We start from the raw sequence: 13,595 nt of genomic DNA on the forward strand, positions 1-13,595 counted from the left end.
ACCACTGGAAATTGTTCAGAAGCTGTGTCTACACTTGAAGAGTAACTGGAACTGCTGATCCTCGATGCCCAGATTGAAGAAGAAGACTTGCTGTTGCATTTGCTTCGACCTAATCTGAAAGCTGCCGAATTCGTAGAAGACTGATCCGAGAGAGGACCTGGTAAGGCACCCTCTTCCCGTGCTCCGAGGGACCATCGAGCACCGCTAACCTTCGCCGAAGTTCCCTGGAAGTCAGACCCTCGAAAGGCTGCTGACCCGAGACGGGACAGCTGAGGAGAACGAAGCAAAGCACCCGGACTTCACCGCTGTCGAAGTCTATTGCCGTCGACCAGGGTTCACAGGTTTGTGTAACCGCTGGAGGCCCGTCGAAGTTGTGTTGCCCAGCCGTGCGGACCACTTGACGCCGACGACCGGAGCCGCCTGCTCCTTTGCCAAAGAACATTTGAATCCAACGACTCCCTTGTCTGCAACGTCGACCGCTTTGTCCCGCCGGAGAAAGTCGAGGACGACCAACGCGCCGAGAAGAAGAATCCGCCAGTGGGTTTCCCGCCACCTGAAGGCCACAAAGACTTTGACGACTCAACGCCCTTGTTGGGCCACAGTTCTTCTGAAACTCTTTGCGGTCCTGAACAATCCATCGCCGAGGTGCCCCGCACACCTCATCCTCGAAGGGCGTCGCTGACGAGCACCGCCTGGATCGATGTCGTGGTCTCGGCACCCTTGAACTTCTCATCGCCGCCGTCGACGACAAGCTCACCATCTTCGACGCCTCTCGACGATCCAGGACTCCTGCTTTATAGGGAGTCACTCAAGAAGGATCCTTCGACGCGTCTTCGAAGAACTCTACTCCACCAGGTACATGGGGGGGGGGGGTTAAAACCTTAATAGGAGGAAATAAGGCTATTGAACAATATATGGACTGGGCTTGTGCTATACATCTTCATTTTACAGGTTGCCCAGGTGGGGTGGGTCTCTAAATAGAACTGTGTCTATCAGTAGGGGCCAGTATTCTCCCTATTGTTTCAACCATCTTGCGTTCCTTCCCATCTCTATTGCTGGTTTCCTTGTTATTGATCTGTGTGACATTTTAACCGTACAGTTGATGCACTTTAATGAGATTTGATAATATTGGTGGTACCACTTTAGAATTGTATATATTTATCATTGTTGATTTCCGAGTAAAAGTGCGTTATTGTGATTGTGTACATACCTTTGAATATTAATCATATAAAGACTTTTCAGTAATACAGTGTGTGGACATTCCTTTGTGGGGGTTCGGGGACTACACTGTACTTAAGAACCAGCCCGCATCACCTCCTGAGAAGCTAGGCCTTGATTGCTCGACCACGTACCAATAATAGAGAATCTTGGCTGGAGTCCTCTGTCTCTCCTCTGCCATATAGAGAGCAGGAGTACAGACACCCCCCTCCAGTCTTGACACAAGTGTACCCTCGACTTGAGCCCTGCCCGTACCTGTATCCGGGACCCCGAAAACATGAGTAACTCAGGAAATTCTGCGTGTGAACCACATAACATGTTCCTGCACCCTGCTACACAGCTTACGTTCACCCCTAAGTTACATCGGAACCCCGATTTAGAACACGCACCCTGAAATCAGACATGCTATCCCACCTACGTGCTGAAAATCCTACAAGCACGTGTACTTACACCAGCCTTAGGTTGGCGGATCGAATGAAGGACTTGCGTGGCCGTTTCCCAGCCGAGAGGTTGCACGATCCAGTTCCATTAATACATCTCTTGCCGCGAAATTGTGGGAGAGCGAGGGACTGCCTGCCGGCCGTTCCTCGGAACGCCCACTTCTTCGCAAGTATTTCCCCCCATTTCTGGTGTTCTGCCCCCTTCCCAGCCTTCTGCGCAGGACACGCCCACCTCCTGCTCTGTGTCGCGCAAGGCCTTCTCTACGCCTCGCACAGAAGTGCCATGCCAATGCGAAAACCACGCAAGTCCAGGAAAAGTACTGCACATTCGATTTGAGGTTTTGCGCGCGCAAGTACCTTTTTGCCACGCAAAAAATTCCATGATTCGGGCCCACAGTATGGAATAAGATCAGATGAATCGCTCTAACATTTGGAGAAAGCACCAGGTGCCATCGTTTCAACGCTCCCAGCAATTTCGAACCATGTGTTTGTATGGTATAAGTTGGTGACAAGCTAATCAGGCTATTCCAAGTGTTAGGAAGCATTCTCTCTTTAGGCTGAATTTCCTAACCTAGTGAGTCCCCCAGCAGCTTTGCTGGATTTCTGGAGTTTGTTTTTTTCCTCCTGCCAAGAGTGAGACCCTTTTTTTCCCACTCTTGGACATGATTAATGGTATTCCTTTGATTGGTAATGTGTTTTATGGGCTATGGGGTCCTTTACTCCATAGGGTCTCATGTGTTTTTCCTATGTGTGTTACACAGCACCCTCTGTGCAGTGACACAGGGGTGTCGTAGTGACACCCCACCATAGACTCCATACCCTGAGACTGACTACTGTCTCCCAGGGCATGTAAAGTCACCATTGGCTTTACTGGTCCCAAATTATTAACAGAAACCAGTACAAACCATCATATTGTGGACGTACTGGTCGGGGCAATTCGATTGCCCCGGGGTCTGTTAGTCGAGGGGGCACGTTTCCGTCTCCCCTGATCGAGTTTTGGCTGGTGGCAGTGGAAACTACTTTTTATATTTGACCGCAAATGTTTTCCTATGGGATTTTCCCACTGTTCGAGGCTACCAGCTTTCATTATTTAATTCTCATAGCCTCGGACATACCGCCGGTTTATTTAATTAATATTAATTCTCCGGTTGGTATTTTTTGCCAAGACTCTATTCTAAAATGGCGTTTGTGTTCTCTTCTGTGACTCCAACCCAAGTCGAGCCCTTTGTTCCACTTTTTGGCTGGCTTCTCCACGGAAGCCTCCAAAAGTGCTGCCACTCTGTCTGGGTACCACAGGGGGTGTGGGAGGGGATTTAGGCACCCTGGACTGAGTTACCGTGGTAACTCAAGTCACACTCGTGTGATTGGCCCAAGTGGTGAGCAGCATGTTTGAGTGACAGCTAGGCTGAGTGAATGGGGGTTTTCTGCATAAAAGCAGGGCTTTGGGGACTAGAACTTCAGAAGTCGCCACAGGACCTGAGAATCCAACGAGGGAGAAGCTGAGCCGACCTACCACGACGGCACCACCAGTGGAGCCCTGCGGAACCAACTCACCACTTCCCACGACAGAGAAGATCTCCCGGCTGGAGAGGCTTCTTCCCCTGACTGGTGGGCACAACCAGTTTACCTTTCTTTCTTCGCACCCCAGCCCGGTTTGTGGTCGAACTGCCCGCGCCAAGCACCCCGGCGGCCGGATAGCCACTCACCACTGAACCGCGAATCAACAGACTGCTCCTTGTACCCGAGAATCTCTGCGGCTGGTTTCTTCCCTGGCAGTGCAACGGGCCCCTGTCTTCCTCCACGACGAGATCCTCTCTTCCTCCGGACGAAGCACTGACTTGCACCCGCTGCCAGGAACAACTGCCCCCGCTGGAGCGTTCTCACCACTTTAAGGTACCGTGTCCGCCAGGCCTCCCTTTCTAAAGATTGCAACAAGGTAATAATAACTCCTTAACCTTCTGGACTGGGCTGGCCGCCTTGACCCTCCAACTGGTCCCTTTTCTTTGATACAACTTCTTTTTGAACCATTACAAGACTTTTGTGCACTGCAACCGTGTGACCTTGGACACATTTCGTTTGGATCCTCTTAAAGCGGATCCGGCCTACTGACTCTGAATTTGCGGTTTTACTTTGCCTTCCTCTCTTGCTATGTTCTTGTAAAAGTGTTGGGATCTGTTTCAATTTGTTCTCTGCTCTTCTCTCCCTTTTTTAAAAACAAACTATTTGAGTGCCATCTAGCGCTCCCCGCTGTCTGAAAATAAGTGGGGCTTTACTTAAGACTTGTCTAATATTCTTTTAAAGGGAGTGTATATCTTTTAGTGACCGTGTTTTTGAATTACTTACTATTAGTGCCTGTGCGTTTTTCTAGATGGGGTTTTAAATAATTATCTCTCTTTTACACCAAGCCCTGGTCAGTGTTTACTTGTTCTATTGTGTGCTCTTAACCTATTGTGAATATCCTGTATACTGCCTAACTCTTCTTGAGGGACGTCTGACTGCTCAGCCACAGCTACCAAGTGAATCTGTGTGGTACAGACTGCTACCAAGTGGGTTTACTGCCAAACACCTGTAGTCCTAAATCTTTTGCAGTGGTCCCAGAGGGAACTGCACAGGTTTCTGCCTAACACCAAGCTACAAGGAGGAGCCAAGTAGCTCCTAGCAACTGTGAAACGTGCAATGGTGAAGAGAAGAAATTTGAGCAAAGAATAGTACAAACAAAGCACACCAATGGGCTGTAGTTGATAGGTTGTGCACAGAGTGTCAAAGCCTACAAGTGAAGGGCACAAGACCAAGTAGAGTGCAAAACGCACCGTTACCACTAACATACAAACCACACAATGAGGCAAGCACCAGTAAAGTCCTTTCCAAAATAGAGCAAGATAAAAATCGAATTCGGTAGGTGCTCTGTCCAAGATAGGCTATTCAAGGAAGAATTGAGGCATCTTAATGGTCCAACACTTCAACAGAGAAGCTTGAAGGAAAGCCCCAGCACACAGGCAGTTAACTTGAACCCATTATGAGAAAGGTATAACCAGGAAATCATGAACCGGTGGCACTATGATGATGGGATACGGCAGGGGCGAATAGCTGCTACAAACCCCGATTAAGTAACGAACACAAAAAAAAACCGTACAAAAATAGGCACTGCGCGTACAGGTAAAGCAATACGAGGGCGGGATAGAACAGCAGAGCGTAAAGGGATACCGTGGAGGAAAAACACCCAGCAGCAAGAGGAAGGAGGCACCAGAAACTATCTCAACACACAGTGGGGGTGAGCAGATCCGCATAAACAATAACTAGTCCAACAAGAGAATACGGTACGAAGGAAGGGAACAGGGGAAGAGCGCTGCCAACGTGACAACAGTGCAACGTTTGCAAGGGAGGTAGGCAGGCCATGGAGTAGAGAAACAGTCTTCAAGACACGCGCGTAGGGAAGCGCTTTTACCAGCAGGCGTACTCTAGCACAATGGGTGTATACACTTTTTTGTAAAATGATGCAGAGTGCAAACACTTCAGCTGGACCATTATACCATTGAGCAAGGCACTGTGTAAAAGGAAGCAAAAAAGTGGTTTCAGACTATTCAGAAAAGTAGCATCAATAAACACGTACAAATATCCAGCAGAATAAGTAGTTATAAATGGAATAAGCATAATGTTATTCAGGAGATAATCACCCAGTCTAGTTTACATTCTCGGACTCTTAGTCTCGGGTAGTACCATGGGAAAAGCCAAACTATAAATCCCAGGATGCAAAAAACAAAACAAGACTGGATGTGCATCCCTCGGACATCGGTGGGCAGTAATAAGCATTAGCCTGTTAAGCAGAAACACACCAAGTTGCTGAGATAATTTGCAACTTAACGGCGGCGACCGGAGGAGGACATAGTGGAGGGAAGGGGGCTAGTCAACCAAGGTGGGTGCATAATGAATTCGCATAAAACATAGCACACAGACCCCGACAACGATGTACAAGGAGTACGCATACTGCTGAGATCCACAGGAGAAAAGCAGGCTAAGAATACAACAGGGACACACAAAAGGGGCAATGGCACACACGATACACAGAGTGTGAAAGCCCAGCAAGCGGTTCGGGAAGAATAGTAAACGAAGGGGTAGTGCACACGTGAAGCATACCACGTAGGGGGCGAAAAGTCAGAGATGGGGAGCCCAACAAGGAATCAACCCAACCGTGTGTGGAGGAAACCTGGTGTGGGACAGGCTAGGCTTCGCAGATAGTGCATACGAACTGCAGCGATAAACGACCGCAGTGCAACAGCCAGGGCTGCAGCAAAGCATACACCAGCATCATGCAAATAGGGCATCTGCCAATGACGGGCTACGATGGGAAGAAGCATGGCTGTGCATACACCGAAGAAAGAAGGAATTATAGGGCCGGGACAGATTCCCATTTGGAAACGTATTATGAAACAAAACTATACACGTCCTGTCGATACCCCCCCCCCCAAAAGCGTATATTTTGACGGGTTTGCCACGATGCATTAAAAAAGATAATAATGTTTCGGATGCTGCAATGACACTTATCGGTTCGAAACGTATGTTACGTTTCACGCAAGATCCCCGACTTACCCCGTTTCCTCCCCCAATAGCCGACGAACCGTGCTTAGTTATGAGATCAGAATGTTAATGTGTACCTACCTACGGGAGAACATTATGGTACCCGGAGATAAACTACGGCTACCGAAATCCAGGACCAAAATGCCCTTAACGGCCACCCAACCTGTCTTGATGTGCTTCCAACCAAACTCCTTAATTTAAATCATAAACTGGCCCTAGTGCTAAGCTCTAGACGCCCTGGCTTTCCCGCAACAGGGTGTAAACAAGTGCCCTTCCTCTCTGCGCCCCATGCTGCATTTACATGACGGAAAGTCCGCAGGGTGTCCCCGAAACTACCCGAGCTTTTTAGCTAAAAAAAAAAAAGAACATCCCTTTGCACTCCGTGTCACCCCGCAACACCTGGTGGTCACGTCACCCTGGACTGTCGCCACCAGGTGCCCCAGTGGCACCATACATGCCCCATCTGATGCTTCCAATTCCACTGCAGTCTCCACTCACCGGCGCTGGGCTCTTCATGCTTCATGCGGCACTCGCGGCTCCAGCCACTGCGGCTTCCGGGGTAGGGAGGAATTCCGGCCTCGCGCTCAGGCGCCCAGTACCACACCGCTCGGGCACCTCCCGGCGACGGCTGCCGCCATCCCTTAGTTTGCCCAGGAACCACCGAACGAGGCGCTGCGACCTGCGTGCCAGAGCGGAGCCCGGCAGCCTGAGTGAGTGAAGCGGAGCGGACGAGCGCCCCCTGGCCGGCCCCAGGCGGCGGGGACTGCGGCAGAGAGAGAAAGCGGGCCCAGGCGGCGGCGGCGGCGGCGGCGGCGACTACTGCTACGCAACCCTGTGGGAACCCAGCGCAACGGGCTATTAATAGTACCTCTACGCACAAACCTGGCAAAGCCCTCGTGTATCTGCCCGCTTTCTATTGAAAACACCTATTTTGGAACAAAACGGGACCACGTGCTTTCTCCCTTTGTACTGTTTTTTTTCAGACTCTTGATACATTTCGATCATTTATTTTTAGCTAATAAATAGCACACAGGAATCGGGGTGTGGGTAAAACCCGGAACTATATAAAACGGCAACAAAATTCACCTGCAAATGATGTAAACACGCAAAGAACATTTTGGAAATGAGTAAGGTAAACAATATGCTGTCATTAACCCATTAATGCCCAAAAATCTACATTTTATCAGGAAAAAGTAGCCGGAAAGGGTCTGAACAGTACCCTAATATATGGAAACGCAGCGAAACTCACCTGAAAATGATGCAGGCACACATGTAGAACATTTTCAAATGAGAAAGGTGAAACAATGTGGTGCCATTAACAAATTACAGACAAAAATCTGCATTTTAACTTTTAGATCCTGGGAGGATAGCTCAGCTGCACGCCTTAGAAACAAGACGACACAAAGCAATACAGGTTCAATCCCTGGTCCGCGCTTAGAAACCTCTGGGTGTTTAAGCACATTATAATTAAGCAACTAAGACACACACACAAAAAAAAAAATTACGCAACTAAAAAAACAAACAATTTCTGTAACAGGCCCGCAGGGCTGTGTTAGCGCTTTAAAAATGTAAAATAAATTTTTAAAAAAAAGTACCCGGAACAGGCCGCAAGGACCTCCTGATATATGAAAAGGCAGCAAAACCCGATTGAAAATGATAAAGACATGAATGAAGAAACATTTTGAAATGAGAATAGTGAAACTATATGGTATCATTAACACATTACTGGCCAAAATCTACATTTTATCACGAAAAAATACCCTGAACAGGCTGGTACGGTACCCTAATACATGGAAAGGCAGCAAAACTCACATGAAAATGAGGGAAACACACATGAACAACCTTTTGAAATGAGAAAAGTGAAACAACATGGTGTCATTAACCCATTTCTGCCCCAAATCTACATTTATCATGAAAATGTATCCTGAACAGTACCCTAAGATATAAAACGGCATCAAAACTCACCTGAAAGTGATGCAAACACACAAGAAGAACCTTTTGGAAATGAAAAAGGTGCAGCAATATGCTGTCATTAACCCATTGCTGCCCAAAATCTACATCTGTTCACAAAAATGTACTCGGAACGGGCCGATACGGTACCCCAACACATGGAAAGGCAGCAAAACTCAACTGAAAATGAGGCAGGCACACATAAAGAACATTTTGAAATCCGAAAGTTGAAACAATGTGGTGTCATCAACCCATTACTGCCCAAAATCTACATTTTATCACGAAAATACCCTGAATGGGTCGTAACTGTACCCTAATATATGGAAAGGCAGCAAAACTCACATGGACATTATTCAAACACACATGAAGAACATTTCGGAAATGTGAAAGGTACAACAATATGCTGTCATTAACCCATTACTGCCCACAATCTACATTTTATCATGAAAAAGTACCCAGAACGGGCCGGAGCGGTACCCTAATATATTTTTTTTAATTTATTTTTTGCATTTCTAAAGCGCTCACACAGCACACAGGCATCGAGGCGCTGTTGCAGGAATTGTTTGTTTTTTGGATGCGTAATTGTTTATTTTTTTGAATTTTTTTGTATTAGTTGCGTATTTATAACGCGCTTAAACACCCAGAGGTTTCTAAGCGTGGACCCAGGGATCAAACCTGTGTTGCTTCGTGTCGTCTTCCTTCCAAGGCACGCACGTTGCTGCTGAGCTATCCTCCCGGGACAGCACGTCTGTGTTCGAACTTTCAGTTCACGCTCCTCCTTCGCTCTGAATCATCATCCCGCTTGCTGCTACAATGTAGCCAATGTCCATGCAATACTGCAATGTTGGCGGCTCTATGGGTTATCTACAGGAGCCTATATGGAAAAGCAGCCACACTCAACTGAAAATGATGTGGGGGGCATGGCTACAGACACATGTGATAGGAGGTGATTCTGAGGGCTCCTGCCGATCCTGATCGATCCTGCAGGAATATTGAGCTGCAATAAGCTGAGAAGCAGAATATTGTGTGCATGGGCATTTGAAGTAGGTGTGCGCCATATGATCACAAGCTGGAAGTGATCCGGGTCCGGAATGAAGAACTATAGCCAGAGATTGTACCCAGGCAAGCAGACTGGAAAATAGGACGGCAGCGGCAGGAAGGTCTGCAACACCGAACACACCCGACAAGTGTTAGACGCCCGCAGAGACGAGATCACGGCTCGCAGTGAAGGAATCATAGGACGGATGCATGATAGTATGACAGAACATTTAAGACCGTGAGCTGGAGGGCAAGCTGCAGGAAGAGAAGTTGCCCTTTATTGTTATGGACAAAAAGCGTAACAGTGGAAAGGCGGGGGTTATGAAACTACATTGAAGCCACAGAATTCGGACGCTCCTGTAGATAACCCATAGAGCCGCCAACATTGCAGTATTGCATGGACATTGGCGACATTGTAGCAGTAAGCAGGATGATGATTCGGAGCAAAGGAAGAGCGTGAACTGAATGTTCAAAAAACAGACGTGCAGTGAGGGCATGCATGGGAGGCTGAAAACAAATGGGTACATTGTAACAAAACGCTTCGCAGTGTAGCTAAGAGCAGTCACGGAAGGAGCGTGTGCAACAGACTAAACGTGAAGTGGAGCTCCCGATATTCCCCACATACAGGGCACATAATAGAGCACAATACCGATTTGAACGTGAAGAGGAGGAAGGTAACTACGAAGGAAGAGAAATTGAGAAGCACCGAATAACTTTCTGTGGATGCCCAGGAATGAACATCTTTCCCCTTCAAGGAGAGTGCACCTAAGAGGAGGGGAAGCTTGTGTAGCGGTCTGACTCGGATAAGAGGCCCACCATGGAATGAAGCACAAGCGGCAACCGTGAGCTACTCATAGCAGCTACGGCCAGTGAGAAGGTGGAACACAATACACCATTACGATAAGCACATCAAGTCCTATGCGGTCTATGCGGATGTGCACAACACTGTTGCAGCGATGGGAAAGCAGTAAGAGCAGTGAGACGAACACAGGAAAGGAGTGACCGTGAGTGGCTGCCACACGAGTGCCCACATGGAACGGCGGTAAGAACACTCGAGCCACACTGTAACATATCACCATGCAGTATAATCCAAGGAATCAGAGGCAGCAAGCTGAGCTCATTGACACAGAACGGAAAGGTGAGCATGTGCATTAAGCACAAGGTAGTGGCAGCCAGACTGGGGAGGGCAGAGCCCCCAGGGTGGAAATGTGGGTCCTGGGGGAGTGCAGAGGACACGTACTGCCTAAGGAAACAAGCTCTTCCTACTGGAAGATTGTCCAGACCTGATGGGACAATAGGTTGGAATCCTCTGTAGCCTAGCCACGGGGAGAACAGAAGGAGCATTAGGAAAGAAGTGGAGAAAATATCCTACATATCTGGAAAGTGGAAGAGGACACTGCAACCAAACCAAGCCAACAGGGAGCAGGGAGGTGTAGGCCCACTCCCCGACTTACATGTCCAAAATACAAAGGAATAAGACACACCCCAGCGGGGAATGAGACCAGGAGAACAGGCTACAAGAGTTTAGTCGTTTATATGAAATTGGCATCCAGAGAACTCTGCTGCCCGAGAGCGCTCTGGCAAACATTACAAGTGTTTTTCAAACCTGCAGACAAGGGAGGCGCCCTAGTCCTGATGGAGAAGATGAAATATGTCGCAGAAATCGAACGACAACTTGCTGATCGGGAAACTTATCAATAAATTAACTACAACCCCACGGAACAGGTCAGAGAACTGATCAAAGAGGTGTTGGACGAGGCTGAAGCAAGAGAGGTGATCTCAGAGAAGACACGAAGATTCTTAGAGAAGACACACCTGATTATCCCGGTGATATACATCCTCCCGAAGATTCACAAAAGACTTTTGGACCCCCCTGGCAGACCGATCATAGCGGCTACTGATAGTCTATTGGAGCCACTTGCTAAATATCTAGACCAAGTTCTGCAACCGTTGATACAAGAAACCCCGACCTACATCAAAGATACCACTCACTTCCTAAAAAAACTTAAGGAAGTTGAATTTGTCAACACTAAAGATACACTGTTTACAATGGATGTGACCTCCCTTTACACCAACATCATACATGAGGCTGGACTGGAAGCAGCGGAGTGGTTACTCCTACGGAGCGAAAATTGTCAAGGTGATAAGCTATTTGTATTGACACTACTGAAGGTAGTTTTAATGAATAACTTCTTTCGATTTGGGGACAAATTTTATCTTCAAGTCTCAGGGACCAGCATGGGGGCCGCAATGGCCCCAGCATACGCGAATACATTTATGTATTATCTGGAAGAAGCAAACATCCTGACTTCTGCAAGGTGGCTACGCCATCTATCCATCTTTGTAAGATACATTGACGATGTCTTCGGCATCTGGACAGGCCCAGATGATGAACTAAATGAATTCTTTACCATGATGAATGCCATGCATCCGAGAATTAAATTCACAACTCAGACGAGCAAATTACTGATCAATTTTCTAGATGTTGAGATCTATGTGAAAGAAAACGTACTGGAGACAAGAATTTTCACGAAAACCACTGATCATAATAGCCTGTTGTTGGCAACGAGTTTTCACCCACGACGGACGATTGACAGCGTCCCACTGAGCCAGTTTATGAGGTATCGGAGGAATATTTCTGAAAACACTGAATACCAGAGACAGTCAGCACTCTTACGCAACAAATTTCGAGAACGTGGATACAACTCCGCCACACTATCTCAGGTTGAGGAGAAAGTGGCCACTATTGAAAGGGAGGCATTATTAACACCCAAGAACACCCAGAAGGACGAGACCATGGTATATGTCACCACATACTCAGCGCAAAGTCAGAAAATCAGGAACATAATCCAAAGGAACTGGCCCATGCTGCAAATGGACCCGCAGACACAGTCACTCTTTCAAAATCCACCTATTTTTGCCTACAGAAACAGCAGCGCTCTGAGGAATAGCTTAGTCAGAGCTGATCTGCCCATGACCCAGGAGACACTAACTAAACATAAGGGAACCCAACCATGTCACAACTGCCAGCATTGCAGCAACATTATATCAGGCAATATAATTTCCCATCCACACACAGGCAAACCCATCTCACTTAAACACTCATGTACCTGTGATTCAACTAATGTAGTATATGCTCTTAAGTGTGGGTATTACTATGTAGGGATCACTATAAGGAAAGCAAAGCTACGGTGGACAGAACACAACTCCAATATTCGAACGAGAAGTCTCAGGTCACCTGTGGCAATGCATTTTCAGGAGGCTAGGCATTCGATTGTACAACTAAAATGCATGATTTTAGAACAAGTGAAAGTAGGTCCCCGAGGGGGCGATGTACAAAAGAGACTACTACAGCGTGAAATCTTTTGGATTGACCTATTGGATTGCCTCAGCCCAAGAGGCATGAATTGTGAATTCGATTTAATGTGTTTTCTCTGATCTTCGTGAGATTCATATCTTGTGTTTGTACAAGTGTTTTTAACAGTGTTTTAATAGCATTATGCCAGCTCAAAAATATGATCATAATTGTCACGCCTAATCTCAATGTCACCCTTTGGTGAATGGGACATGTGTCTTATGTTTGATTTTCATTACACAGCTGTCACTTTTTTATAATCTGTATTGACCTTGTCGTTGAAATGGCAGTACCATGTATACGAGACTGTAAGTTTATTGATATTGGACTAGATGAGCATGGTGATTGTGAATCTTGTTGCTTGAGCCATTGATATTGGACATAAAATGAGATTGTGCACGGCTATTCAGCCGGGAGACCATAATAATTATGTTTAACATGACCCGAGTGCAGGATAACATCCTATGTTAGGCTCATTAACCGACGGGTATTAGAATACAGAACCTAACTGAATCCCAACTGGCTACTGAATAAAGATCTGAACAGCAATCATGCATGATGGGTCTTGGCAGCTTACCTCTGCTACCCTGGTTATGATTGCTGCTATTCTGCAGTAACTGTGCGGGAGTAAGGGGCACGAGGCTGTCAGAAATCCGGGAGCCTGGTTCCGCGTTGACCCGTCGTGAAGAATGTATTTCTTCCTACCAATGTGATTCTCAGGAGTACGAAAGGACAGTCTGAGAATCCAATTGATCGGAAGATGGTGTAGAGTCGTTGGGATCGTAGAGCTGAGCGGCCCGCAACTTCCCGGTAGATGATGGTTCCAGGTTCCGTCCAACGACTGCGGAATATTATACTGATTACAATCAAATACACCCCTTTCAAGAGAACACGTAACAAAATCTCAACAGACTAACCTGCAGAAAACGGTTTAACCAGAAGTGTTTCATGCAAGAATGTCCTCTATACTGGTGTACTCTGGAGACCAGAAGAAGAGAAAAGACAATCAGTACCAGAGA

General features: G+C 47.1%; 1 protein-coding gene across 2 annotated transcripts in view; it reads right to left on the minus strand.

Annotated features, from left to right (window-relative positions):
* The window catches only part of ZFYVE9 (zinc finger FYVE-type containing 9), a 1,362,935-nt gene extending 1,355,882 nt beyond the window's left edge, over window positions 1-7,053 (minus strand). For both annotated transcript variants that reach the window (XM_069642200.1, XM_069642199.1), the window contains exon 1: window positions 6,732-7,053. The gene's annotated coding sequence lies outside the window, so the exon portion shown is untranslated. The remainder of the gene's footprint in view (window positions 1-6,731) is intronic.
* Between the last annotated feature and the right edge of the window lie 6,542 nt (window positions 7,054-13,595).

Source organism: Ambystoma mexicanum, chromosome 1q (genome assembly GCF_040938575.1).
Source record: "Ambystoma mexicanum isolate Mex_15411 chromosome 1q, UKY_AmexF1_1, whole genome shotgun sequence".
Lineage (NCBI taxonomy): Eukaryota > Metazoa > Chordata > Amphibia > Caudata > Ambystomatidae > Ambystoma > Ambystoma mexicanum.